Below are 27068 nucleotides of genomic sequence, written 5' to 3' on the forward strand. Positions count from 1 at the left end.
CCTCATCCCATGTGATCATCACATATGCGACACATAGTGGCCTTTTTAGATATATATGCCTTAATTTCGGCATCTCTTCGGCAGCAGAGATGTTTCAGGAAGCCATCAGGTAAGTACTGTTATCGATAAAGACCGATTTTAATTACAGCGATGACATTTTGGTATACAAAACCTGACAGAATGAACACGATCAGGCACTTATGGTATGTGAAGCATTGCAAACGCCAGGCCTCACTCTAAATTTTGACAAATGCAACATAAAGAAAAAGAAGCTGCGATTCTATGGACACGCCTTTTCAGACGAGGGAACGAAGCCAGGCCCAGACAAGGTACGCACCATAACTGACCTAGTGGCACCCACAACGGTATCAGAGGTGAGGTCGACCCGTGGGTCCTTTTCAAGGCTATGTAGTATGGTCCAAAGCCCCCTATGGGGTCCTTAGTGGTATACTGCGATTGGTCCTGTGATTACAGCTGGGCTCTTGAGGGGCCCTAATTATTCGTTGTGCGCGGCGTTATTGCGTCCTGCTCTGTGTCGGCTGCCCTCATTTGGGACATAAGAGTCCACAATGTACCTATACAATAAGAAAACTTTTTCCAAAAAAGTCAACACAATAAGACAAAATAAAACAAAAACCTTTTGCACCGAGCCCAAAACATGAGAAAACTGCGTAGAAAATCTATTTCTTTTTTCAAAAACAAATGCGAGGTATCCTGGGGGGCAGGATGACAGTTTTGAAAGCTGGTTGCGATTGGGGTCATTTACCCTTGGGCTGTCGATCCTCCCCCTCCTCTGAGCCTAGGAGGCTTAATAGCTATTAGGCATTACTTTGGCCCATTAGATGCATCTTTCATCCCAATTCAGAGGATATTTAGTTTAACAAATAGATGCTAGTCCTTAGAGTTGTGAACCATCTAAAGGCTGGGCTGAGCAATAAAGTGTTTGTCTACGTCATAGGGATATATTGATTGTGTGTGGGCAGGCTTGTGTCCTCTGCCAGTGTATGTTTCCTTCTGTTGTAACATTAATGAGTGTTTGCTGGTAGATGGTCTGCTCTACAAGATGAGAACGTTTACAAGATCTTGCTGAAGGCCCCCTTTCCAATTGGTGCCCCAGACTAAATGTCAGTTTAGTGCTGCCTTATGCCTGCAACCTCCTCAATGTGCGAGTGCTTAAGCAATCCCAAGCAAAGGGCTGGGGCCACCCCTGCTCGCATCCATATGGGTGCACTTCACAGCACTTACAACTCTTTGAGAAGAAGTGCTGGATCATTTATCAAAATGCTGCACTTTATAAAGGATGGCAACCAAAACAACAATCTCTTGGCTAAGAAGCAAGTGTCCAGTCCTTTGGGCCACCTGGGCTGGTTAAGATTCCTTTCATATACTTTCTATGCTACTCTTCCATCACAGCCACCCCTCCTCTGATTGCCCGAGAAAGGCAAGCGTTGCTATGACAAAGTGTCAGAAGAGGCCACTGAGCACAGCCCCTGAGCAAGTTAGGCTGAGAGCTAAATTGGCTCACAGCCTGCCAACCAACTTAGTCAGGAAAGTGAAATGTTTGCCCAGGGCATTCATATTTCACGCCGAACTTTAATTGAACCCGAGGTTTGTGTCTCCCATAACCCATAGCACTTCTTTTATGGCAATGCGTGGAGTGTCTCCCTTACTCCTTCCCTTCATCTCCCAATTCCAAGATCCCTGTTGCACATGGGATACAATGTATCTATTTGAGAGGGAGAGCAAAAGAGAGGGAGAGACACGGTTTGACAGTAGCAAAGTGAGAAAGTGAAATGGAAGCTCTCTGCAGACGCCAGTGGTAGGAGCACAGGAAGGACTCACATTTCTTTTGCCTTGTTTGGCATTTTTCATGTGCTGGTATAATTTATTTATTAAACATCAATATAGTACCTTCATCCAAGGCGTTGCACGTATTACAAAAAGTACAAAAATAAGGTAAACCACAACCAAGGCATGAAACGAGAGACGTCTAATGCTTTCTTTAGCCCTTCATGTCTTTTTCAGCCTTGCTCTGCCATGTGATGTTCTGCTAAATGTGGATTCCAGATTTTGTGCGGTCCTCACCCACCTGGACCATGGACTTTGACTGCTCTCTGCACTACATGCTCAAATTCTACTTTTCATACAAAACAGGCACACCAGCAAAGCCGCCCATGCATGTCATTTGAACACCCCTCCCAACCAATATCAAACATCAGAACACTGCACCTCTGCAACCAACTTACATACCACAACCCATGGCAGAACATCCCTTGGCACCACAGGCATATAAAGCACCCCTTCATGCAAAAACACCTTCATGCTTTTGGCACAGAACACCTGGCAACCGATCCACACATAGAGTGCAGGATACTTCCAGTGTGCATGCGTCAACACAAAAGCAAAGCCATCTTGCATTTCCCTCTTCTCCTCACTAATGTAACCCATCCCTCTCTCTAAGATCCTGCGGAGCCCCTGGAGACCATGCAAATGGCGCTGGATCGGGTATAAAACCCAGTAACATACCATAACCTTGATTTATGGGATCTGGGTCATCTGCCCCCGCAGTAAAACTGCTCGGGCCCCCGTTTTGTCTGTTCATTGACAACGGGGGCCCAGCCCATTTTTGTCCACCTCCTCCATTGTTAAGTATGCAGGGGACACCCCCGCAATCCCTGAGGCTACAGATACCTAACATGGGGAGCAGGGGACACCTCCAAACCCTGCTCCTCATGTTCCGGTATTTTGGCACCCAAATTGTTGGAAAAAATTCGAACTAATGGTAGTGACCGAATTGGGTCAACTCTACCATGCGATCAATATTTTCGGAACAATTTGGGTAATACCTCTTTAAGTGCATTGTGGGATTTATAGTGAACTAGCAGTGACATACGCTCACCTTCCCACCCCAGCACGAAAGGCTTAAATATGTATTCCTCCATTCGTATCCGTAGGGGAACGCGATTGTTTATACCATTTACCTAAACTGGCTTATTTTCTTGCCTTATACGTTGATCAATAGCTGATCTTCCTTTCAAATGCAGCAGTTTAATTGTTTTGCACTTTAGTTCAGGTTTTTTTCTTTCCATTGAAAATATTGTTTCGACTACCCACGAATTTCTAAGTTTATTATTCCTGCATTTGTTGCCAGTTACAAACCCAGAGTTGTCTATATTTGTCCTGTTTTTGTTATAGGGTTCAGTGTTATACTATACAGTCTGCAGGTGGCGCTACTGAGTCCTTGAAAACAGCTTCTTTTATATTAGTCCTCCTATTTAGTCCAACCCATGCAAACCCAATCTCTTTATTATACGCTAATTAGGAATAGGTTAGCGCCAACAGCGTAGATAAGAGAATGGCGAGTTGTGCATGGCTACCAGAAGCGCTGCTAGTAAGGGTCCCTGCCCTCCTGCCCCTGCAAGTGGGACGTTGAGTGATTGTGTTAGTGAGATACCTGTATTCCCGTACAATATCCATGTTTTCTCTTCTAAATAATAAAATCTCAATCATGAAAGGAGTCATTCTGGATTTTCCAGATTTGCTCATGAAATTTCACTGATTGGACGCTTGGCTATGCTTTTCTGCAAAAAGGTGAAATCTTAAACTAGAATTACAGTAGATAACAAAAATATGCTACTGCATGTACTTCTCCTTCTTGAACAGAGTATATTGAGGGACTGGAAAGTACTGCTCACGTGGTTCCATGGTGTAATGGTTAGCACTCTGGACTCTGAATCCAGCGATCCGAGTTCAAATCTCGGTGGGACCTAGTTTTTTTTGAAAAAAAACATTTGACATAAAAATGTTATGTCGACTTAATGTTAACAGGACGTGTCTTGCTATTTTTACTTGCAAATGGTGGCAGAAGTGACTTGTGTGTTTGGAGACGGTACACATGGTACTTTCATAGTCTTTATTTAAACAGAGAAGGCGTTCCCAGGTTTCTGCAACAGAACTTCAATTTCTCTGCCTTTCATCTCTTAGTGTTCTCTCTGAGCAGCAGGTCAGCAAAGTATTCGGGAAACAGTTGCATAGCATCTAACATTCTGTGCTCATTAATCTTGCTTACTGTCCTAAATCTACGTCCTTGCTTACTGTCCTAAATGTAAGTTGATGACTCTCCCATGACCGCAGAATCCCTTTTTTCGGTGCATGTTTTATCGCCTGGAACTGACAGGGGACCCTCTATCTAATACCTCTTTTTTTTTAGATGTACTCTCTTTGTACCCCTAAAACAGTTCAATCACATTGAGCTGGTTATGTATCAAACTCCCACATAACCTATTTCCTCCTCTTATTTAATGTGAACCAGCAGACCTTGAGACTCGCCACTTCAAGGACTATATGTCTTCTCAGTCTTTCTTTCATATCCATGTATGTTGTTGTTGCTTTTACATGTTTTTCAGATTGACACCAATGGAATGTTATTACACGTTTAATTCACTGAAAAGGAAAACGGACAACTGGTTCAAGAAGTAAGAACCATTTGCTGAGTTTTCCCGCTCGTTACCGCGTGTGTCTTGGTTTTGCACGTGATGTGCATGAAAACATATGTGCCTATATAGTATGGTTATAAAATGTAATATGTTGTTTTGGCAGCATCTCTAGAAACCATCTTAACATAAATCATGTTTCCCTTATATCTCCCATCTGCATTTCTCTTTGAAAGTCTTGATTTATTTTTCACTTTCCGGCAAATCATTACTAAAACACGGAATCTGTATGTTCCTGCAATGGACATAGATCCCTGCCAGCTGCCTTGCCTGTGCCCAGGACGAGAAAAGGTGCTTTGCTTCCCCTCACAATGGGTGGATGCTGCCGCTGTCCTTGAACTGATCAATAAGCTCAAATCCACTGGCTCAGCTGTGGCCCTGGAACAGCTTTTCCTTCAATGCCTTTAAGAGGCTCATCTGATCAACCCCATCTTTTCCGCTGGTTTGTCCCCCATATGAACACGGCAGGCGTTACCTTCATGCTTATAAAGAAACCAACACTGGACCCCGCCATACTGGCCTCTTATAGACTTATCTCCAGCCTTCTTGTAATATCTAACATGGTTCTATGTGAAAATGTCTGCAGGTAAATGTAGTCAGCAAAAAGTCATTTTAATAAAGTTAGTCATTCAATAAAAACTATGCCAGGTCTGAAAATGTTGCCAGTAAATAAGGTCACCAAAACACCTATTTTTAAATACACAAAAGCACAAGGCTGCAACCCTAAATATGAACTCCATTCCTAAACCGTCCCCTAACTCGAATTACACCACTTATCCTACCCTAAATTCTCACAGAACAGGAACCCTTCAGCACACGAATGCACTTTATTTGCATATTAGCGAATGCAAAATAAAGAGCAAATCAACAGTGAACCTGTCTCCAATACAATCACCAGGTCGCCACAAATTACACAGCCCTAGCCCTGACCCAAACCCTTCCTGTAATACTAACCTTACCTTAATTGCAACTCTAACACTTACCCTAATGATTACTTTACCCTAACCACTAGGTTTAACCTAACTGCTATCCTACGCCAACACCACCAGCCCTTTCCATCCTCTGTATCCATTTCTTTAACACTTCCCCAAACCAATACCCAAACCCTTCAGCTGACACAGAATCTCGTCTAACCACTAACCAAACCTGAACATATTTACTCTAACCCTAACCCCTATCCTTCCCCTAACCCTAAACCAGGCAATAACAAGCCCACTAAATACTCTTTTACCTAACAATTACTGTAGCAACACTACCAATTTTGGCTACTTTTCAGCTGCGTTTTTGACTACTTTTTGCTTGGCATCGTTTTCACTGCAGAGGTATTTTCACCACGACATTTTCACAGACTATTTTTGATGGCTATATTTTGTCGGGATACCTGTAACATGATGTGCTGGTTCTGTTGGAGCGCTTGGTGGCAGAAAATATGGCTGACCACCACATCCTGCTTTATTATGACATGACATGCAATTTGCAAATTGGAAGTATGTCAGGATGATGCAAAGTAGGAGTATACTGATGCTGTGAAAAGTCGGCATTTAGAGCTATTTTTAACTGGGCATGAATTGCTTTTTGTAGAGCCAGTTCAACATCCAGATGCATACTGGTCGCTGCACTGATGCCTTGAAAGCATTTCCGGAAACCTTAGTGAAGACACAATTACCACATTTGCTAAGGTAACATTACCAGCTTGAACACTCGTGCACATGTTGTTATTACACCGGTGGTAAAACAAGCAGCATGTTGTCATTGTGCTGGGGCTACAATGAGCAAAACTGTTGTAATGACAAGGTTTATGCTAAGCACCAGCGTAATGACAAAAGATGTGTTGGAATTAGGGCGCTACAAAACCCTTCATGTGCATCTCTTAGCGCCAGGCCTAACGCCGCAATGTTTGTGTTCGTGTTTTGGGTGCTTCCAACGGTGCGGATGTTAACGTTTCAGCACTGCAAACATGCAGCCATATTGTGTAATTTCACTGTCACTACAACCAGACAAATACCTTCCCTGCTCCTGCACTAGAGCAGTGCAAATTGGATGAATCTCCCCCAATGCGTGCCAGCACACACAACCCTCTTCCGACCTGAAGCCATACAATGGGCTGACAGTATTTCCTAAGCATTTGCACACGAATGGTGTTGAGGAGCATCTCATGGTCTTCTCTGTAGCCGGCTTTAGTTTCCAAAATATGACATCTGGATTTCCAGATGCGTACATCATCAACTTTTCCTATAAAAGCAAAGATAATTTAAATGTACAAAACGTCCCCGACCACGAAGGGACTCAAACCCTCAATCTTCTGATTCGAAGTCAGACGCCTTATCCATTAGGCCACGCGGTCCACTGGTTGCAACATCTGTATACTTATATAAATAGCGTCCTCCATCACATTGCATATGCTATCTTGTCTGTCTATGAGGTTAGACCAGAGTCAATCCCCTCATTCTTTATGGAAGTGATATGTTGAACACATATTAAGATGAAGACCCATTTACATATACAGCCCAGATCTAAAGTACAGGAACCAGTCTCTCACGCGTTTTACTTCTTTCTCTCTGTCTCGCTTCATCCCCGCCTGTCCCCAAATATTGTTCTCTCCTTTTCCGCCTGTATTCTCTCTATCCGTGGACTTCTGAGGCTGTGTCTTAATCGATGCAGCTCTCATGTTCATCTAATTAACTAAATAGATGAAGATGTGTCCTGGTCACCTGCATCACCACAAGCCACAGCGCCTTCCTTATGCACACTTATAAAAAAAAAAAGCAACACCAAAAACAACATACAGCCGCTTCCTAGATCCACAAGCTTATGAAAATGTGGGGGGTTGTGAGCTGGCAGAAGCAGCTTTAACGGAGTGACCATGCTAGGTCACAAGGGTCTGAGAGGAAGAGGAGGAGTAAGGGGAGAAAACATTAGTCAATAGACGGAGTTGAATGCAGACCCTTTAGGCCCAAATGCAACAACTGGCGACAAGCCATAAGTCCCACGCCGCGAGAGACGTCCACTGCACTCTGCAGTTCCTACGCGACTGCAGTCCGCAGTTCCACTTGACACTGACTGCAGTGGCGTCCCATGCCGGCATCCAGACTCCGAGGTCAGGATGGTCTGCGTTCCAACATTACTGTTCCGCTGTGATCCGCAACTCCGCTTGCCACCAGCACTGTGTGGCGTCCCGTGCCCTCATCCAGAGACCTAGGTCAGGAAGTCCACGTACACTATGAGGATGTACTCTGCTCAGCTGTTTCCTTTGACGCAACAGGCCCGGCTGCATTGCCATACCTGTATCCGCCACAGAGGGGTAAGAAAAGATGAGAACATTAAAGGATAAAGGCAACCGGTAAACAGAAGGTGTGGACCAGGAGGTATTTGCATCACCGGGAGGCCTGGAACAGCAGCAAGATGGACGAGCAGCCAGCTGAGCAGCAAGCAAGGCAGAGTTCAAGCGCAAGGGCCACTTTCCTTTGAAAACCCCCACCATTCCCATTGCAGCTCCAATTCGACAAAGGTCCCCGGTGGGCAGAATGGGTGCAAGATTTCACCGATTTCATAGGTGCTGCAGGGTAAGAAAAGTCTCTGGCCATATCTGGCATGATCACAAATGTGTTGGGCAATGAGATGAACGGTAAAATAAAGACCATACCGTAAGAAGAAAGAACACCGTATGACACCCGTGTGGGGGCACTGAACAAGAAATTAATCATCCAGCCCAACAGCGACTACAGAAATTAATACACTGCCGTTTGCGAGCTTTGCTGATGATGAGTCTACTAGGCTGAGGGTGATAGAAGGGTGTACATCGTCTACATTCTGGAAGCAGTTGCTGAAGCAGCCGCTGACCATTGACACAGTCATTGAGCTGGCCAGAGTGCATGAGAGGGTAGATCTGCAGACCACAGCCATTGAAACACAGAAAAAGAAGACAGAGAAAGATGAAACGGTGGCTGCTCTCATGACACCAAGAGGGCCGGTCAACCGGTTCATGGGAGGACCAGTTACCTCGAGGGGGCCTACTCGATATCCATACCAACAAACAGGCAGTCAGCTAGACCACAACGGATATGTTTCAGATGCGGATTCGCATTTCCGCACACCGGAACATGCCCAGCAATTTGTGAGGCATGCTCCAAATGTGGAAGAGAAGGACACTTTCACACCGTGTGCCAAGAAGGCAGACCTTTTCTGACAGCAAGGCCACCACAGACAACCATGTGGAGACCATCAATGAGGGCTTCCCAACAAACAACATGGAGGATACCACGGCCATACTCGCAGATGCCACAAAGAGTGATCAGAGCGATGGAACCGGTTCTGAAATTTGAGGTGGCGACATACAAAGAAATACCACACTAGTACGTGGATTATGCTGATCCATACGAGAATGAATTTAAAAGCCACTGAGATAATGTGGAAATGCTACAGGAGTTTTATATAGACTACACAGACGAATATTTTAATCTAATGCAAGGGGACCAGGAAGCCGAGGAAGGCCCAAGGGTGATGATTGACATGGGGCCTGCTACACATTGCTTCCTCATGGACATTGGAGCAACAGTGAGCATCATGGGAGAACACAAATTTCTCAAAATGGGTGCTAGGAAGATACTGCAAAAGAGAAAGATCCAGGCTCAATAGCCATCCGTGTGGGTTGCACACCTCAGTAACTACACATCCATTCGTCAATTTCAACTGACACTCGCACAACGAGGACGCTCGGCCAACGCCACGATACACGTGATAAGAAGCCCTATAGATGGGTGGTCCCTGCTCAGTTACAAAACGGTGAAATCAATAGGACTCATGTATATAAACTGCCAAGATACAGAAGTGGTAAGGTGCGGTATGGGGCCCCGACAGCTAACGCACAGTGTGGCAAGATTATCACACAGACCCATTTCTAAAGAACAAGTGCGATAAACAAATACCGACCCTCTTCAAGGGACTGGGAAAATAGAAATGGAGCGTCAACTAGCTCCACATCGATGAAAAGGTGCGCCCAGTACCCCAACAGCCCCGGAGGGTTTGGTTTCATTTGCAACAGGCAGTGTCTCAGGAGGTTCAACAGCTGTAGCAAAATGAAATCATTAAGAAGGCGGTAGGGCCCACACCATGGATTTCACCCCTAGTGGTGGTTCCCAAGGAAGGAAGCGCATCAGGATATGCTTCGACATGAGCGTAGCCAACACAGCCATCCAAGGAGAACGCCGCCGCAGACCAAAAATAGAGATATGATCGTGCAGCTTAACAGAGCCACAACAGTTTACAAGCTTGATCTATCTCAAGGATATCACCAGCTGGGACTGCATCCCTCATCCCATGTGATCATCACATATGCGACACATAGTGGCCTTTTTAGATATATATGCCTTAATTTCGGCATCTCTTCGGCAGCAGAGATGTTTCAGGAAGCCATCAGGTAAGTACTGTTATCGATAAAGACCGATTTTAATTACAGCAATGACATTTTGGTATACAAAACCTCACAGAATGAACACGATCAGGCACTTATGGTATGTGAAGCATTGCAAACGCCAGGCCTCACTCTAAATTTTGACAAATGCAACATAAAGAAAAAGAAGCTGCGATTCTATGGACACGCCTTTTCAGACGAGGGAACGAAGCCAGGCCCAGACAAGGTACGCACCATAACTGACCTAGTGGCACCCACAACGGTATCAGAGGTGAGGTCGACCCGTGGGTCCTTTTCAAGGCTATGTAGTATGGTCCAAAGCCCCCTATGGGGTCCTTAGTGGTATACTGCGATTGGTCCTGTGATTACAGCTGGGCTCTTGAGGGGCCCTAATTATTCGTTGTGCGCGGCGTTATTGCGTCCTGCTCTGTGTCGGCTGCCCTCATTTGGGACATAAGAGTCCACAATGTACCTATACAATAAGAAAACTTTTTCCAAAAAAGTCAACACAATAAGACAAAATAAAACAAAAACCTTTTGCACCGAGCCCAAAACATGAGAAAACTGCGTAGAAAATCTATTTCTTTTTTCAAAAACAAATGCGAGGTATCCTGGGGGGCAGGATGACAGTTTTGAAAGCTGGTTGCGATTGGGGTCATTTACCCTTGGGCTGTCGATCCTCCCCCTCCTCTGAGCCTAGGAGGCTTAATAGCTATTAGGCATTACTTTGGCCCATTAGATGCATCTTTCATCCCAATTCAGAGGATATTTAGTTTAACAAATAGATGCTAGTCCTTAGAGTTGTGAACCATCTAAAGGCTGGGCTGAGCAATAAAGTGTTTGTCTACGTCATAGGGATATATTGATTGTGTGTGGGCAGGCTTGTGTCCTCTGCCAGTGTATGTTTCCTTCTGTTGTAACATTAATGAGTGTTTGCTGGTAGATGGTCTGCTCTACAAGATGAGAACGTTTACAAGATCTTGCTGAAGGCCCCCTTTCCAATTGGTGCCCCAGACTAAATGTCAGTTTAGTGCTGCCTTATGCCTGCAACCTCCTCAATGTGCGAGTGCTTAAGCAATCCCAAGCAAAGGGCTGGGGCCACCCCTGCTCGCATCCATATGGGTGCACTTCACAGCACTTACAACTCTTTGAGAAGAAGTGCTGGATCATTTATCAAAATGCAGCACTTTATAAAGGATGGCAACCAAAACAACAATCTCTTGGCTAAGAAGCAAGTGTCCAGTCCTTTGGGCCACCTGGGCTGGTTAAGATTCCTTTCATATACTTTCTATGCTACTCTTCCATCACAGCCACCCCTCCTCTGATTGCCCGAGAAAGGCAAGCGTTGCTATGACAAAGTGTCAGAAGAGGCCACTGAGCACAGCCCCTGAGCAAGTTAGGCTGAGAGCTAAATTGGCTTACAGCCTGCCAACCAACTTAGTCAGGAAAGTGAAATGTTTGCCCAGGGCATTCATATTTCACGCCGAACTTTAATTGAACCCGAGGTTTGTGTCTCCCATAACCCATAGCACTTCTTTTATGGCAATGCGTGGAGTGTCTCCCTTACTCCTTCCCTTCATCTCCCAATTCCAAGATCCCTGTTGCACATGGGATACAATGTATCTATTTGAGAGGGAGAGCAAAAGAGAGGGAGAGACACGGTTTGACAGTAGCAAAGTGAGAAAGTGAAATGGAAGCTCTCTGCAGACGCCAGTGGTAGGAGCACAGGAAGGACTCACATTTCTTTTGCCTTGTTTGGCATTTTTCATGTGCGGTATAATTTATTTATTAAACATCAATATAGTACCTTCATCCAAGGCGTTGCACGTATTACAAAAAGTACAAAAATAAGGTAAACCACAACCAAGGCATGAAACGAGAGACGTCTAATGCTTTCTTTAGCCCTTCATGTCTTTTTCAGCCTTGCTCTGCCATGTGATGTTCTGCTAAATGTGGATTCCAGATTTTGTGCGGTCCTCACCCACCTGGACCATGGACTTTGACTGCTCTCTGCACTACATGCTCAAATTCTACTTTTCATACAAAACAGGCACACCAGCAAAGCCGCCCATGCATGTCATTTGAACACCCCTCCCAACCAATATCAAACATCAGAACACTGCACCTCTGCAACCAACTTACATACCACAACCCATGGCAGAACATCCCTTGGCACCACAGGCATATAAAGCACCCCTTCATGCAAAAACACCTTCATGCTTTTGGCACAGAACACCTGGCAACCGATCCACACATAGAGTGCAGGATACTTCCAGTGTGCATGCGTCAACACAAAAGCAAAGCCATCTTGCATTTCCCTCTTCTCCTCACTAATGTAACCCATCCCTCTCTCTAAGATCCTGCGGAGCCCCTGGAGACCATGCAAATGGCGCTGGATCGGGTATAAAACCCAGTAACATACCATAACCTTGATTTATGGGATCTGGGTCATCTGCCCCCGCAGTAAAACTGCTCGGGCCCCCGTTTTGTCTGTTCATTGACAACGGGGGCCCAGCCCATTTTTGTCCACCTCCTCCATTGTTAAGTATGCAGGGGACACCCCCGCAATCCCTGAGGCTACAGATACCTAACATGGGGCGCAGGGGACACCTCCAAACCCTGCTCCTCATGTTCCGGTATTTTGGCACCCAAATTGTTGGAAAAAATTCGAACTAATGGTAGTGACCGAATTGGGTCAACTCTACCATGCGATCAATATTTTCGGAACAATTTGGGTAATACCTCTTTAAGTGCATTGTGGGATTTATAGTGAACTAGCAGTGACATACGCTCACCTTCCCACCCCAGCACGAAAGGCTTAAATATGTATTCCTCCATTCGTATCCGTAGGGGAACGCGATTGTTTATACCATTTACCTAAACTGGCTTATTTTCTTGCCTTATACGTTGATCAATAGCTGATCTTCCTTTCAAATGCAGCAGTTTAATTGTTTTGCACTTTAGTTCAGGTTTTTTTCTTTCCATTGAAAATATTGTTTCGACTACCCACGAATTTCTAAGTTTATTATTCCTGCATTTGTTGCCAGTTACAAACCCAGAGTTGTCTATATTTGTCCTGTTTTTGTTATAGGGTTCAGTGTTATACTATACAGTCTGCAGGTGGCGCTACTGAGTCCTTGAAAACAGCTTCTTTTATATTAGTCCTCCTATTTAGTCCAACCCATGCAAACCCAATCTCTTTATTATACGCTAATTAGGAATAGGTTAGCGCCAACAGCGTAGATAAGAGAATGGCGAGTTGTGCATGGCTACCAGAAGCGCTGCTAGTAAGGGTCCCTGCCCTCCTGCCCCTGCAAGTGGGACGTTGAGTGATTGTGTTAGTGAGATACCTGTATTCCCGTACAATATCCATGTTTTCTCTTCTAAATAATAAAATCTCAATCATGAAAGGAGTCATTCTGGATTTTCCAGATTTGCTCATGAAATTTCACTGATTGGACGCTTGGCTATGCTTTTCTGCAAAAAGGTGAAATCTTAAACTAGAATTACAGTAGATAACAAAAATATGCTACTGCATGTACTTCTCCTTCTTGAACAGAGTATATTGAGGGACTGGAAAGTACTGCTCACGTGGTTCCATGGTGTAATGGTTAGCACTCTGGACTCTGAATCCAGCGATCCGAGTTCAAATCTCGGTGGGACCTAGTTTTTTTTGAAAAAAAACATTTGACATAAAAATGTTATGTCGACTTAATGTTAACAGGACGTGTCTTGCTATTTTTACTTGCAAATGGTGGCAGAAGTGACTTGTGTGTTTGGAGACGGTACACATGGTACTTTCATAGTCTTTATTTAAACAGAGAAGGCGTTCCCAGGTTTCTGCAACAGAACTTCAATTTCTCTGCCTTTCATCTCTTAGTGTTCTCTCTGAGCAGCAGGTCAGCAAAGTATTCGGGAAACAGTTGCATAGCATCTAACATTCTGTGCTCATTAATCTTGCTTACTGTCCTAAATCTACGTCCTTGCTTACTGTCCTAAATGTAAGTTGATGACTCTCCCATGACCGCAGAATCCCTTTTTTCGGTGCATGTTTTATCGCCTGGAACTGACAGGGGACCCTCTATCTAATACCTCTTTTTTTTTAGATGTACTCTCTTTGTACCCCTAAAACAGTTCAATCACATTGAGCTGGTTATGTATCAAACTCCCACATAACCTATTTCCTCCTCTTATTTAATGTGAACCAGCAGACCTTGAGACTCGCCACTTCAAGGACTATATGTCTTCTCAGTCTTTCTTTCATATCCATGTATGTTGTTGTTGCTTTTACATGTTTTTCAGATTGACACCAATGGAATGTTATTACACGTTTAATTCACTGAAAAGGAAAACGGACAACTGGTTCAAGAAGTAAGAACCATTTGCTGAGTTTTCCCGCTCGTTACCGCGTGTGTCTTGGTTTTGCACGTGATGTGCATGAAAACATATGTGCCTATATAGTATGGTTATAAAATGTAATATGTTGTTTTGGCAGCATCTCTAGAAACCATCTTAACATAAATCATGTTTCCCTTATATCTCCCATCTGCATTTCTCTTTGAAAGTCTTGATTTATTTTTCACTTTCCGGCAAATCATTACTAAAACACGGAATCTGTATGTTCCTGCAATGGACATAGATCCCTGCCAGCTGCCTTGCCTGTGCCCAGGACGAGAAAAGGTGCTTTGCTTCCCCTCACAATGGGTGGATGCTGCCGCTGTCCTTGAACTGATCAATAAGCTCAAATCCACTGGCTCAGCTGTGGCCCTGGAACAGCTTTTCCTTCAATGCCTTTAAGAGGCTCATCTGATCAACCCCATCTTTTCCGCTGGTTTGTCCCCCATATGAACACGGCAGGCGTTACCTTCATGCTTATAAAGAAACCAACACTGGACCCCGCCATACTGGCCTCTTATAGACTTATCTCCAGCCTTCTTGTAATATCTAACATGGTTCTATGTGAAAATGTCTGCAGGTAAATGTAGTCAGCAAAAAGTCATTTTAATAAAGTTAGTCATTCAATAAAAACTATGCCAGGTCTGAAAATGTTGCCAGTAAATAAGGTCACCAAAACACCTATTTTTAAATACACAAAAGCACAAGGCTGCAACCCTAAATATGAACTCCATTCCTAAACCGTCCCCTAACTCGAATTACACCACTTATCCTACCCTAAATTCTCACAGAACAGGAACCCTTCAGCACACGAATGCACTTTATTTGCATATTAGCGAATGCAAAATAAAGAGCAAATCAACAGTGAACCTGTCTCCAATACAATCACCAGGTCGCCACAAATTACACAGCCCTAGCCCTGACCCAAACCCTTCCTGTAATACTAACCTTACCTTAATTGCAACTCTAACACTTACCCTAATGATTACTTTACCCTAACCACTAGGTTTAACCTAACTGCTATCCTACGCCAACACCACCAGCCCTTTCCATCCTCTGTATCCATTTCTTTAACACTTCCCCAAACCAATACCCAAACCCTTCAGCTGACACAGAATCTCGTCTAACCACTAACCAAACCTGAACATATTTACTCTAACCCTAACCCCTATCCTTCCCCTAACCCTAAACCAGGCAATAACAAGCCCACTAAATACTCTTTTACCTAACAATTACTGTAGCAACACTACCAATTTTGGCTACTTTTCAGCTGCGTTTTTGACTACTTTTTGCTTGGCATCGTTTTCACTGCAGAGGTATTTTCACCACGACATTTTCACAGACTATTTTTGATGGCTATATTTTGTCGGGATACCTGTAACATGATGTGCTGGTTCTGTTGGAGCGCTTGGTGGCAGAAAATATGGCTGACCACCACATCCTGCTTTATTATGACATGACATGCAATTTGCAAATTGGAAGTATGTCAGGATGATGCAAAGTAGGAGTATACTGATGCTGTGAAAAGTCGGCATTTAGAGCTATTTTTAACTGGGCATGAATTGCTTTTTGTAGAGCCAGTTCAACATCCAGATGCATACTGGTCGCTGCACTGATGCCTTGAAAGCATTTCCGGAAACCTTAGTGAAGACACAATTACCACATTTGCTAAGGTAACATTACCAGCTTGAACACTCGTGCACATGTTGTTATTACACCGGTGGTAAAACAAGCAGCATGTTGTCATTGTGCTGGGGCTACAATGAGCAAAACTGTTGTAATGACAAGGTTTATGCTAAGCACCAGCGTAATGACAAAAGATGTGTTGGAATTAGGGCGCTACAAAACCCTTCATGTGCATCTCTTAGCGCCAGGCCTAACGCCGCAATGTTTGTGTTCGTGTTTTGGGTGCTTCCAACGGTGCGGATGTTAACGTTTCAGCACTGCAAACATGCAGCCATATTGTGTAATTTCACTGTCACTACAACCAGACAAATACCTTCCCTGCTCCTGCACTAGAGCAGTGCAAATTGGATGAATCTCCCCCAATGCGTGCCAGCACACACAACCCTCTTCCGACCTGAAGCCATACAATGGGCTGACAGTATTTCCTAAGCATTTGCACACGAATGGTGTTGAGGAGCATCTCATGGTCTTCTCTGTAGCCGGCTTTAGTTTCCAAAATATGACATCTGGATTTCCAGATGCGTACATCATCAACTTTTCCTATAAAAGCAAAGATAATTTAAATGTACAAAACGTCCCCGACCACGAAGGGACTCGAACCCTCAATCTTCTGATTCGAAGTCAGACGCCTTATCCATTAGGCCATGCGGTCCACTGGTTGCAACATCTGTATACTTATATAAATAGCGTCCTCCATCACATTGCACATGCTATCTTGTCTGTCTATGAGGTTAGACCAGAGTCAATCCCCTCATTCTTTATGGAAGTGATATGTTGAACACATATTAAGATGAAGACCCATTTAAATATACAGCCCAGATCTAAAGTACAGGAACCAGTCTCTCACGCGTTTTACTTCTTTCTCTCTGTCTCGCTTCATCCCCGCCTGTCCCCAAATATTGTTCTCTCCTTTTCCGCCTGTATTCTCTCTATCCGTGGACTTCTGAGGCTGTGTCTTAATCGATGCAGCTCTCATGTTCATCTAATTAACTAAATAGATGAAGATGTGTCCTGGTCACCTGCATCACCACAAGCCACAGCGCCTTCCTTATGCACACTTATAAAAAAAAAAAGCAACACCAAAAACAACATACAGCCGCTTCCTAGATCCACAAGCTTATGAAAATGTGGGGGGTTGTGAGCTGGCAGAAGCAGCTTTAACGGAGTGACCATGCTAGGTCACAAGGGTCTGAGAGGAAGAGGAGGAGTAAGGGGAGAAAACATTAGTCAATAGACGGAGTTGAATGCAGACCCTTTAGGCCCAAATGCAACAACTGGCGACAAGCCATAAGTCCCACGCCGCGAGAGACGTCCACTGCACTCTGCAGTTCCTACGCGACTGCAGTCCGCAGTTCCACTTGACACTGACTGCAGTGGCGTCCCATGCCGGCATCCAGACTCCGAGGTCAGGATGGTCTGCGTTCCAACATTACTGTTCCGCTGTGATCCGCAACTCCGCTTGCCACCAGCACTGTGTGGCGTCCCGTGCCCTCATCCAGAGACCTAGGTCAGGAAGTCCACGTACACTATGAGGATGTACTCTGCTCAGCTGTTTCCTTTGACGCAACAGGCCCGGCTGCATTGCCATACCTGTATCCGCCACAGAGGGGTAAGAAAAGATGAGAACATTAAAGGATAAAGGCAACCGGTAAACAGAAGGTGTGGACCAGGAGATATTTGCATCACCGGGAGGCCTGGAACAGCAGCAAGATGGACGAGCAGCCAGCTGAGCAGCAAGCAAGGCAGAGTTCAAGCGCAAGGGCCACTTTCCTTTGAAAACCCCCACCATTCCCATTGCAGCTCCAATTCGACAAAGGTCCCCGGTGGGCAGAATGGGTGCAAGATTTCACCGATTTCATAGGTGCTGCAGGGTAAGAAAAGTCTCTGGCCATATCTGGCATGATCACAAATGTGTTGGGCAATGAGATGAACGGTAAAATAAAGACCATACCGTAAGAAGAAAGAACACCGTATGACACCCGTGTGGGGGCACTGAACAAGAAATTAATCATCCAGCCCAACAGCGACTACAGAAATTAATACACTGCCGTTTGCGAGCTTTGCTGATGATGAGTCTACTAGGCTGAGGGTGATAGAAGGGTGTACATCGTCTACATTCTGGAAGCAGTTGCTGAAGCAGCCGCTGACCATTGACACAGTCATTGAGCTGGCCAGAGTGCATGAGAGGGTAGATCTGCAGACCACAGCCATTGAAACACAGAAAAAGAAGACAGAGAAAGATGAAACGGTGGCTGCTCTCATGACACCAAGAGGGCCGGTCAACCGGTTCATGGGAGGACCAGTTACCTCGAGGGGGCCTACTCGATATCCATACCAACAAACAGGCAGTCAGCTAGACCACAACGGATATGTTTCAGATGCGGATTCGCATTTCCGCACACCGGAACATGCCCAGCAATTTGTGAGGCATGCTCCAAATGTGGAAGAGAAGGACACTTTCACACCGTGTGCCAAGAAGGCAGACCTTTTCTGACAGCAAGGCCACCACAGACAACCATGTGGAGACCATCAATGAGGGCTTCCCAACAAACAACATGGAGGATACCACGGCCATACTCGCAGATGCCACAAAGAGTGATCAGAGCGATGGAACCGGTTCTGAAATTTGAGGTGGCGACATACAAAGAAATACCACACTAGTACGTGGATTATGCTGATCCATACGAGAATGAATTTAAAAGCCACTGAGATAATGTGGAAATGCTACAGGAGTTTTATATAGACTACACAGACGAATATTTTAATCTAATGCAAGGGGACCAGGAAGCCGAGGAAGGCCCAAGGGTGATGATTGACATGGGGCCTGCTACACATTGCTTCCTCATGGACATTGGAGCAACAGTGAGCATCATGGGAGAACACAAATTTCTCAAAATGGGTGCTAGGAAGATACTGCAAAAGAGAAAGATCCAGGCTCAATAGCCATCCGTGTGGGTTGCACACCTCAGTAACTACACATCCATTCGTCAATTTCAACTGACACTCGCACAACGAGGACGCTCGGCCAACGCCACGATACACGTGATAAGAAGCCCTATAGATGGGTGGTCCCTGCTCAGTTACAAAACGGTGAAATCAATAGGACTCATGTATATAAACTGCCAAGATACAGAAGTGGTAAGGTGCGGTATGGGGCCCCGACAGCTAACGCACAGTGTGGCAAGATTATCACACAGACCCATTTCTAAAGAACAAGTGCGATAAACAAATACCGACCCTCTTCAAGGGACTGGGAAAATAGAAATGGAGCGTCAACTAGCTCCACATCGATGAAAAGGTGCGCCCAGTACCCCAACAGCCCCGGAGGGTTTGGTTTCATTTGCAACAGGCAGTGTCTCAGGAGGTTCAACAGCTGTAGCAAAATGAAATCATTAAGAAGGCGGTAGGGCCCACACCATGGATTTCACCCCTAGTGGTGGTTCCCAAGGAAGGAAGGCGCATCAGGATATGCTTCGACATGAGCGTAGCCAACACAGCCATCCAAGGAGAACGCCGCCGCAGACCAAAAATAGAGATATGATCGTGCAGCTTAACAGAGCCACAACAGTTTACAAGCTTGATCTATCTCAAGGATATCACCAGCTGGGACTGCATCCCTCATCCCATGTGATCATCACATATGCGACACATAGTGGCCTTTTTAGATATATATGCCTTAATTTCGGCATCTCTTCGGCAGCAGAGATGTTTCAGGAAGCCATCAGGTAAGTACTGTTATCGATAAAGACCGATTTTAATTACAGCGATGACATTTTGGTATACAAAACCTCACAGAATGAACACGATCAGGCACTTATGGTATGTGAAGCATTGCAAACGCCAGGCCTCACTCTAAATTTTGACAAATGCAACATAAAGAAAAAGAAGCTGCGATTCTATGGACACGCCTTTTCAGACGAGGGAACGAAGCCAGGCCCAGACAAGGTACGCACCATAACTGACCTAGTGGCACCCACAACGGTATCAGAGGTGAGGTCGACCCGTGGGTCCTTTTCAAGGCTATGTAGTATGGTCCAAAGCCCCCTATGGGGTCCTTAGTGGTATACTGCGATTGGTCCTGTGATTACAGCTGGGCTCTTGAGGGGCCCTAATTATTCGTTGTGCGCGGCGTTATTGCGTCCTGCTCTGTGTCGGCTGCCCTCATTTGGGACATAAGAGTCCACAATGTACCTATACAATAAGAAAACTTTTTCCAAAAAAGTCAACACAATAAGACAAAATAAAACAAAAACCTTTTGCACCGAGCCCAAAACATGAGAAAACTGCGTAGAAAATCTATTTCTTTTTTCAAAAACAAATGCGAGGTATCCTGGGGGGCAGGATGACAGTTTTGAAAGCTGGTTGCGATTGGGGTCATTTACCCTTGGGCTGTCGATCCTCCCCCTCCTCTGAGCCTAGGAGGCTTAATAGCTATTAGGCATTACTTTGGCCCATTAGATGCATCTTTCATCCCAATTCAGAGGATATTTAGTTTAACAAATAGATGCTAGTCCTTAGAGTTGTGAACCATCTAAAGGCTGGGCTGAGCAATAAAGTGTTTGTCTACGTCATAGGGATATATTGATTGTGTGTGGGCAGGCTTGTGTCCTCTGCCAGTGTATGTTTCCTTCTGTTGTAACATTAATGAGTGTTTGCTGGTAGATGGTCTGCTCTACAAGATGAGAACGTTTACAAGATCTTGCTGAAGGCCCCCTTTCCAATTGGTGCCCCAGACTAAATGTCAGTTTAGTGCTGCCTTATGCCTGCAACCTCCTCAATGTGCGAGTGCTTAAGCAATCCCAAGCAAAGGGCTGGGGCCACCCCTGCTCGCATCCATATGGGTGCACTTCACAGCACTTACAACTCTTTGAGAAGAAGTGCTGGATCATTTATCAAAATGCAGCACTTTATAAAGGATGGCAACCAAAACAACAATCTCTTGGCTAAGAAGCAAGTGTCCAGTCCTTTGGGCCACCTGGGCTGGTTAAGATTCCTTTCATATACTTTCTATGCTACTCTTCCATCACAGCCACCCCTCCTCTGATTGCCCGAGAAAGGCAAGCGTTGCTATGACAAAGTGTCAGAAGAGGCCACTGAGCACAGCCCCTGAGCAAGTTAGGCTGAGAGCTAAATTGGCTCACAGCCTGCCAACCAACTTAGTCAGGAAAGTGAAATGTTTGCCCAGGGCATTCATATTTCACGCCGAACTTTAATTGAACCCGAGGTTTGTGTCTCCCATAACCCATAGCACTTCTTTTATGGCAATGCGTGGAGTGTCTCCCTTACTCCTTCCCTTCATCTCCCAATTCCAAGATCCCTGTTGCACATGGGATACAATGTATCTATTTGAGAGGGAGAGCAAAAGAGAGGGAGAGACACGGTTTGACAGTAGCAAAGTGAGAAAGTGAAATGGAAGCTCTCTGCAGACGCCAGTGGTAGGAGCACAGGAAGGACTCACATTTCTTTTGCCTTGTTTGGCATTTTTCATGTGCTGGTATAATTTATTTATTAAACATCAATATAGTACCTTCATCCAAGGCGTTGCACGTATTACAAAAAGTACAAAAATAAGGTAAACCACAACCAAGGCATGAAACGAGAGACGTCTAATGCTTTCTTTAGCCCTTCATGTCTTTTTCAGCCTTGCTCTGCCATGTGATGTTCTGCTAAATGTGGATTCCAGATTTTGTGCGGTCCTCACCCACCTGGACCATGGACTTTGACTGCTCTCTGCACTACATGCTCAAATTCTACTTTTCATACAAAACAGGCACACCAGCAAAGCCGCCCATGCATGTCATTTGAACACCCCTCCCAACCAATATCAAACATCAGAACACTGCACCTCTGCAACCAACTTACATACCACAACCCATGGCAGAACATCCCTTGGCACCACAGGCATATAAAGCACCCCTTCATGCAAAAACACCTTCATGCTTTTGGCACAGAACACCTGGCAACCGATCCACACATAGAGTGCAGGATACTTCCAGTGTGCATGCGTCAACACAAAAGCAAAGCCATCTTGCATTTCCCTCTTCTCCTCACTAATGTAACCCATCCCTCTCTCTAAGATCCTGCGGAGCCCCTGGAGACCATGCAAATGGCGCTGGATCGGGTATAAAACCCAGTAACATACCATAACCTTGATTTATGGGATCTGGGTCATCTGCCCCCGCAGTAAAACTGCTCGGGCCCCCGTTTTGTCTGTTCATTGACAACGGGGGCCCAGCCCATTTTTGTCCACCTCCTCCATTGTTAAGTATGCAGGGGACACCCCCGCAATCCCTGAGGCTACAGATACCTAACATGGGGAGCAGGGGACACCTCCAAACCCTGCTCCTCATGTTCCGGTATTTTGGCACCCAAATTGTTGGAAAAAATTCGAACTAATGGTAGTGACCGAATTGGGTCAACTCTACCATGCGATCAATATTTTCGGAACAATTTGGGTAATACCTCTTTAAGTGCATTGTGGGATTTATAGTGAACTAGCAGTGACATACGCTCACCTTCCCACCCCAGCACGAAAGGCTTAAATATGTATTCCTCCATTCGTATCCGTAGGGGAACGCGATTGTTTATACCATTTACCTAAACTGGCTTATTTTCTTGCCTTATACGTTGATCAATAGCTGATCTTCCTTTCAAATGCAGCAGTTTAATTGTTTTGCACTTTAGTTCAGGTTTTTTTCTTTCCATTGAAAATATTGTTTCGACTACCCACGAATTTCTAAGTTTATTATTCCTGCATTTGTTGCCAGTTACAAACCCAGAGTTGTCTATATTTGTCCTGTTTTTGTTATAGGGTTCAGTGTTATACTATACAGTCTGCAGGTGGCGCTACTGAGTCCTTGAAAACAGCTTCTTTTATATTAGTCCTCCTATTTAGTCCAACCCATGCAAACCCAATCTCTTTATTATACGCTAATTAGGAATAGGTTAGCGCCAACAGCGTAGATAAGAGAATGACGAGTTGTGCATGGCTACCAGAAGCGCTGCTAGTAAGGGTCCCTGCCCTCCTGCCCCTGCAAGTGGGACGTTGAGTGATTGTGTTAGTGAGATACCTGTATTCCCGTACAATATCCATGTTTTCTCTTCTAAATAATAAAATCTCAATCATGAAAGGAGTCATTCTGGATTTTCCAGATTTGCTCATGAAATTTCACTGATTGGACGCTTGGCTATGCTTTTCTGCAAAAAGGTGAAATCTTAAACTAGAATTACAGTAGATAACAAAAATATGCTACTGCATGTACTTCTCCTTCTTGAACAGAGTATATTGAGGGACTGGAAAGTACTGCTCACGTGGTTCCATGGTGTAATGGTTAGCACTCTGGACTCTGAATCCAGCGATCCGAGTTCAAATCTCGGTGGGACCTAGTTTTTTTTGAAAAAAAACATTTGACATAAAAATGTTATGTCGACTTAATGTTAACAGGACGTGTCTTGCTATTTTTACTTGCAAATGGTGGCAGAAGTGACTTGTGTGTTTGGAGACGGTACACATGGTACTTTCATAGTCTTTATTTAAACAGAGAAGGCGTTCCCAGGTTTCTGCAACAGAACTTCAATTTCTCTGCCTTTCATCTCTTAGTGTTCTCTCTGAGCAGCAGGTCAGCAAAGTATTCGGGAAACAGTTGCATAGCATCTAACATTCTGTGCTCATTAATCTTGCTTACTGTCCTAAATCTACGTCCTTGCTTACTGTCCTAAATGTAAGTTGATGACTCTCCCATGACCGCAGAATCCCTTTTTTCGGTGCATGTTTTATCGCCTGGAACTGACAGGGGACCCTCTATCTAATACCTCTTTTTTTTTAGATGTACTCTCTTTGTACCCCTAAAACAGTTCAATCACATTGAGCTGGTTATGTATCAAACTCCCACATAACCTATTTCCTCCTCTTATTTAATGTGAACCAGCAGACCTTGAGACTCGCCACTTCAAGGACTATATGTCTTCTCAGTCTTTCTTTCATATCCATGTATGTTGTTGTTGCTTTTACATGTTTTTCAGATTGACACCAATGGAATGTTATTACACGTTTAATTCACTGAAAAGGAAAACGGACAACTGGTTCAAGAAGTAAGAACCATTTGCTGAGTTTTCCCGCTCGTTACCGCGTGTGTCTTGGTTTTGCACGTGATGTGCATGAAAACATATGTGCCTATATAGTATGGTTATAAAATGTAATATGTTGTTTTGGCAGCATCTCTAGAAACCATCTTAACATAAATCATGTTTCCCTTATATCTCCCATCTGCATTTCTCTTTGAAAGTCTTGATTTATTTTTCACTTTCCGGCAAATCATTACTAAAACACGGAATCTGTATGTTCCTGCAATGGACATAGATCCCTGCCAGCTGCCTTGCCTGTGCCCAGGACGAGAAAAGGTGCTTTGCTTCCCCTCACAATGGGTGGATGCTGCCGCTGTCCTTGAACTGATCAATAAGCTCAAATCCACTGGCTCAGCTGTGGCCCTGGAACAGCTTTTCCTTCAATGCCTTTAAGAGGCTCATCTGATCAACCCCATCTTTTCCGCTGGTTTGTCCCCCATATGAACACGGCAGGCGTTACCTTCATGCTTATAAAGAAACCAACACTGGACCCCGCCATACTGGCCTCTTATAGACTTATCTCCAGCCTTCTTGTAATATCTAACATGGTTCTATGTGAAAATGTCTGCAGGTAAATGTAGTCAGCAAAAAGTCATTTTAATAAAGTTAGTCATTCAATAAAAACTATGCCAGGTCTGAAAATGTTGCCAGTAAATAAGGTCACCAAAACACCTATTTTTAAATACACAAAAGCACAAGGCTGCAACCCTAAATATGAACTCCATTCCTAAACCGTCCCCTAACTCGAATTACACCACTTATCCTACCCTAAATTCTCACAGAACAGGAACCCTTCAGCACACGAATGCACTTTATTTGCATATTAGCGAATGCAAAATAAAGAGCAAATCAACAGTGAACCTGTCTCCAATACAATCACCAGGTCGCCACAAATTACACAGCACTAGCCCTGACCCGAACCCTTCCTGTAATACTAACCTTACCTTAATTGCAACTCTAACACTTACCCTAATGATTACTTTACCCTAACCACTAGGTTTAACCTAACTGCTATCCTACGCCAACACCACCAGCCCTTTCCATCCTCTGTATCCATTTCTTTAACACTTCCCCAAACCAATACCCAAACCCTTCAGCTGACACAGAATCTCGTCTAACCACTAACCAAACCTGAACATATTTACTCTAACCCTAACCCCTATCCTTCCCCTAACCCGAAACCAGGCAATAACAAGCCCACTAAATACTCTTTTACCTAACAATTACTGTAGCAACACTACCAATTTTGGCTACTTTTCAGCTGCGTTTTTGACTACTTTTTGCTTGGCATCGTTTTCACTGCAGAGGTATTTTCACCACGACATTTTCACAGACTATTTTTGATGGCTATATTTTGTCGGGATACCTGTAACATGATGTGCTGGTTCTGTTGGAGCGCTTGGTGGCAGAAAATATGGCTGACCACCACATCCTGCTTTATTATGACATGACATGCAATTTGCAAATTGGAAGTATGTCAGGATGATGCAAAGTAGGAGTATACTGATGCTGTGAAAAGTCGGCATTTAGAGCTATTTTTAACTGGGCATGAATTGCTTTTTGTAGAGCCAGTTCAACATCCAGATGCATACTGGTCGCTGCACTGATGCCTTGAAAGCATTTCCGGAAACCTTAGTGAAGACACAATTACCACATTTGCTAAGGTAACATTACCAGCTTGAACACTCGTGCACATGTTGTTATTACACCGGTGGTAAAACAAGCAGCATGTTGTCATTGTGCTGGGGCTACAATGAGCAAAACTGTTGTAATGACAAGGTTTATGCTAAGCACCAGCGTAATGACAAAAGATGTGTTGGAATTAGGGCGCTACAAAACCCTTCATGTGCATCTCTTAGCGCCAGGCCTAACGCCGCAATGTTTGTGTTCGTGTTTTGGGTGCTTCCAACGGTGCGGATGTTAACGTTTCAGCACTGCAAACATGCAGCCATATTGTGTAATTTCACTGTCACTACAACCAGACAAATACCTTCCCTGCTCCTGCACTAGAGCAGTGCAAATTGGATGAATCTCCCCCAATGCGTGCCAGCACACACAACCCTCTTCCGACCTGAAGCCATACAATGGGCTGACAGTATTTCCTAAGCATTTGCACACGAATGGTGTTGAGGAGCATCTCATGGTCTTCTCTGTAGCCGGCTTTAGTTTCCAAAATATGACATCTGGATTTCCAGATGCGTACATCATCAACTTTTCCTATAAAAGCAAAGATAATTTAAATGTACAAAACGTCCCCGACCACGAAGGGACTCGAACCCTCAATCTTCTGATTCGAAGTCAGACGCCTTATCCATTAGGCCACGCGGTCCACTGGTTGCAACATCTGTATACTTATATAAATAGCGTCCTCCATCACATTGCATATGCTATCTTGTCTGTCTATGAGGTTAGACCAGAGTCAATCCCCTCATTCTTTATGGAAGTGATATGTTGAACACATATTAAGATGAAGACCCATTTAAATATACAGCCCAGATCTAAAGTACAGGAACCAGTCTCTCACGCGTTTTACTTCTTTCTCTCTGTCTCGCTTCATCCCCGCCTGTCCCCAAATATTGTTCTCTCCTTTTCCGCCTGTATTCTCTCTATCCGTGGACTTCTGAGGCTGTGTCTTAATCGATGCAGCTCTCATGTTCATCTAATTAACTAAATAGATGAAAATGTGTCCTGGTCACCTGCATCACCACAAGCCACAGCGCCTTCCTTATGCACACTTATAAAAAAAAAAAGCAACACCAAAAACAACATACAGCCGCTTCCTAGATCCACAAGCTTATGAAAATGTGGGGGGTTGTGAGCTGGCAGAAGCAGCTTTAACGGAGTGACCATGCTAGGTCACAAGGGCCTGAGAGGAAGAGGAGGAGTAAGGGGAGAAAACATTAGTCAATAGACGGAGTTGAATGCAGACCCTTTAGGCCCAAATGCAACAACTGGCGACA

At 44.5% G+C, this 27068-nt stretch overlaps 6 non-coding genes across 6 annotated transcripts; 3 read left to right on the forward strand and 3 right to left on the reverse strand.

Moving 5' to 3' along the window:
• The first annotated feature begins 3697 nt into the window (after positions 1-3697).
• On the forward strand, positions 3698-3769 carry TRNAQ-CUG (transfer RNA glutamine (anticodon CUG)). Its single transcript has one exon. It is a non-coding gene; the product is annotated as a tRNA-Gln (tRNA).
• Positions 3770-6764: 2995 nt separating this feature from the next.
• TRNAR-UCG (transfer RNA arginine (anticodon UCG)) lies at positions 6765-6837 on the reverse strand. Its single transcript has one exon. It is a non-coding gene; the product is annotated as a tRNA-Arg (tRNA).
• A 6659-nt stretch (positions 6838-13496) lies between these two features.
• Positions 13497-13568, forward strand: TRNAQ-CUG (transfer RNA glutamine (anticodon CUG)). Its single transcript has one exon. It is a non-coding gene; the product is annotated as a tRNA-Gln (tRNA).
• Positions 13569-16563: 2995 nt separating this feature from the next.
• Positions 16564-16636, reverse strand: TRNAR-UCG (transfer RNA arginine (anticodon UCG)). The gene has a single exon. It is a non-coding gene; the product is annotated as a tRNA-Arg (tRNA).
• A 6661-nt stretch (positions 16637-23297) lies between these two features.
• Positions 23298-23369, forward strand: TRNAQ-CUG (transfer RNA glutamine (anticodon CUG)). The gene has a single exon. It is a non-coding gene; the product is annotated as a tRNA-Gln (tRNA).
• Positions 23370-26364: 2995 nt separating this feature from the next.
• On the reverse strand, positions 26365-26437 carry TRNAR-UCG (transfer RNA arginine (anticodon UCG)). Its single transcript has one exon. It is a non-coding gene; the product is annotated as a tRNA-Arg (tRNA).
• Positions 26438-27068: the final 631 nt, after the last annotated feature.

Source organism: Ambystoma mexicanum, assembly GCF_040938575.1.
Source record: "Ambystoma mexicanum isolate Mex_15411 chromosome 12 unlocalized genomic scaffold, UKY_AmexF1_1 Mex_chr12_unloc.2, whole genome shotgun sequence".
Taxonomy (NCBI): Eukaryota; Metazoa; Chordata; class Amphibia; order Caudata; family Ambystomatidae; genus Ambystoma; species Ambystoma mexicanum.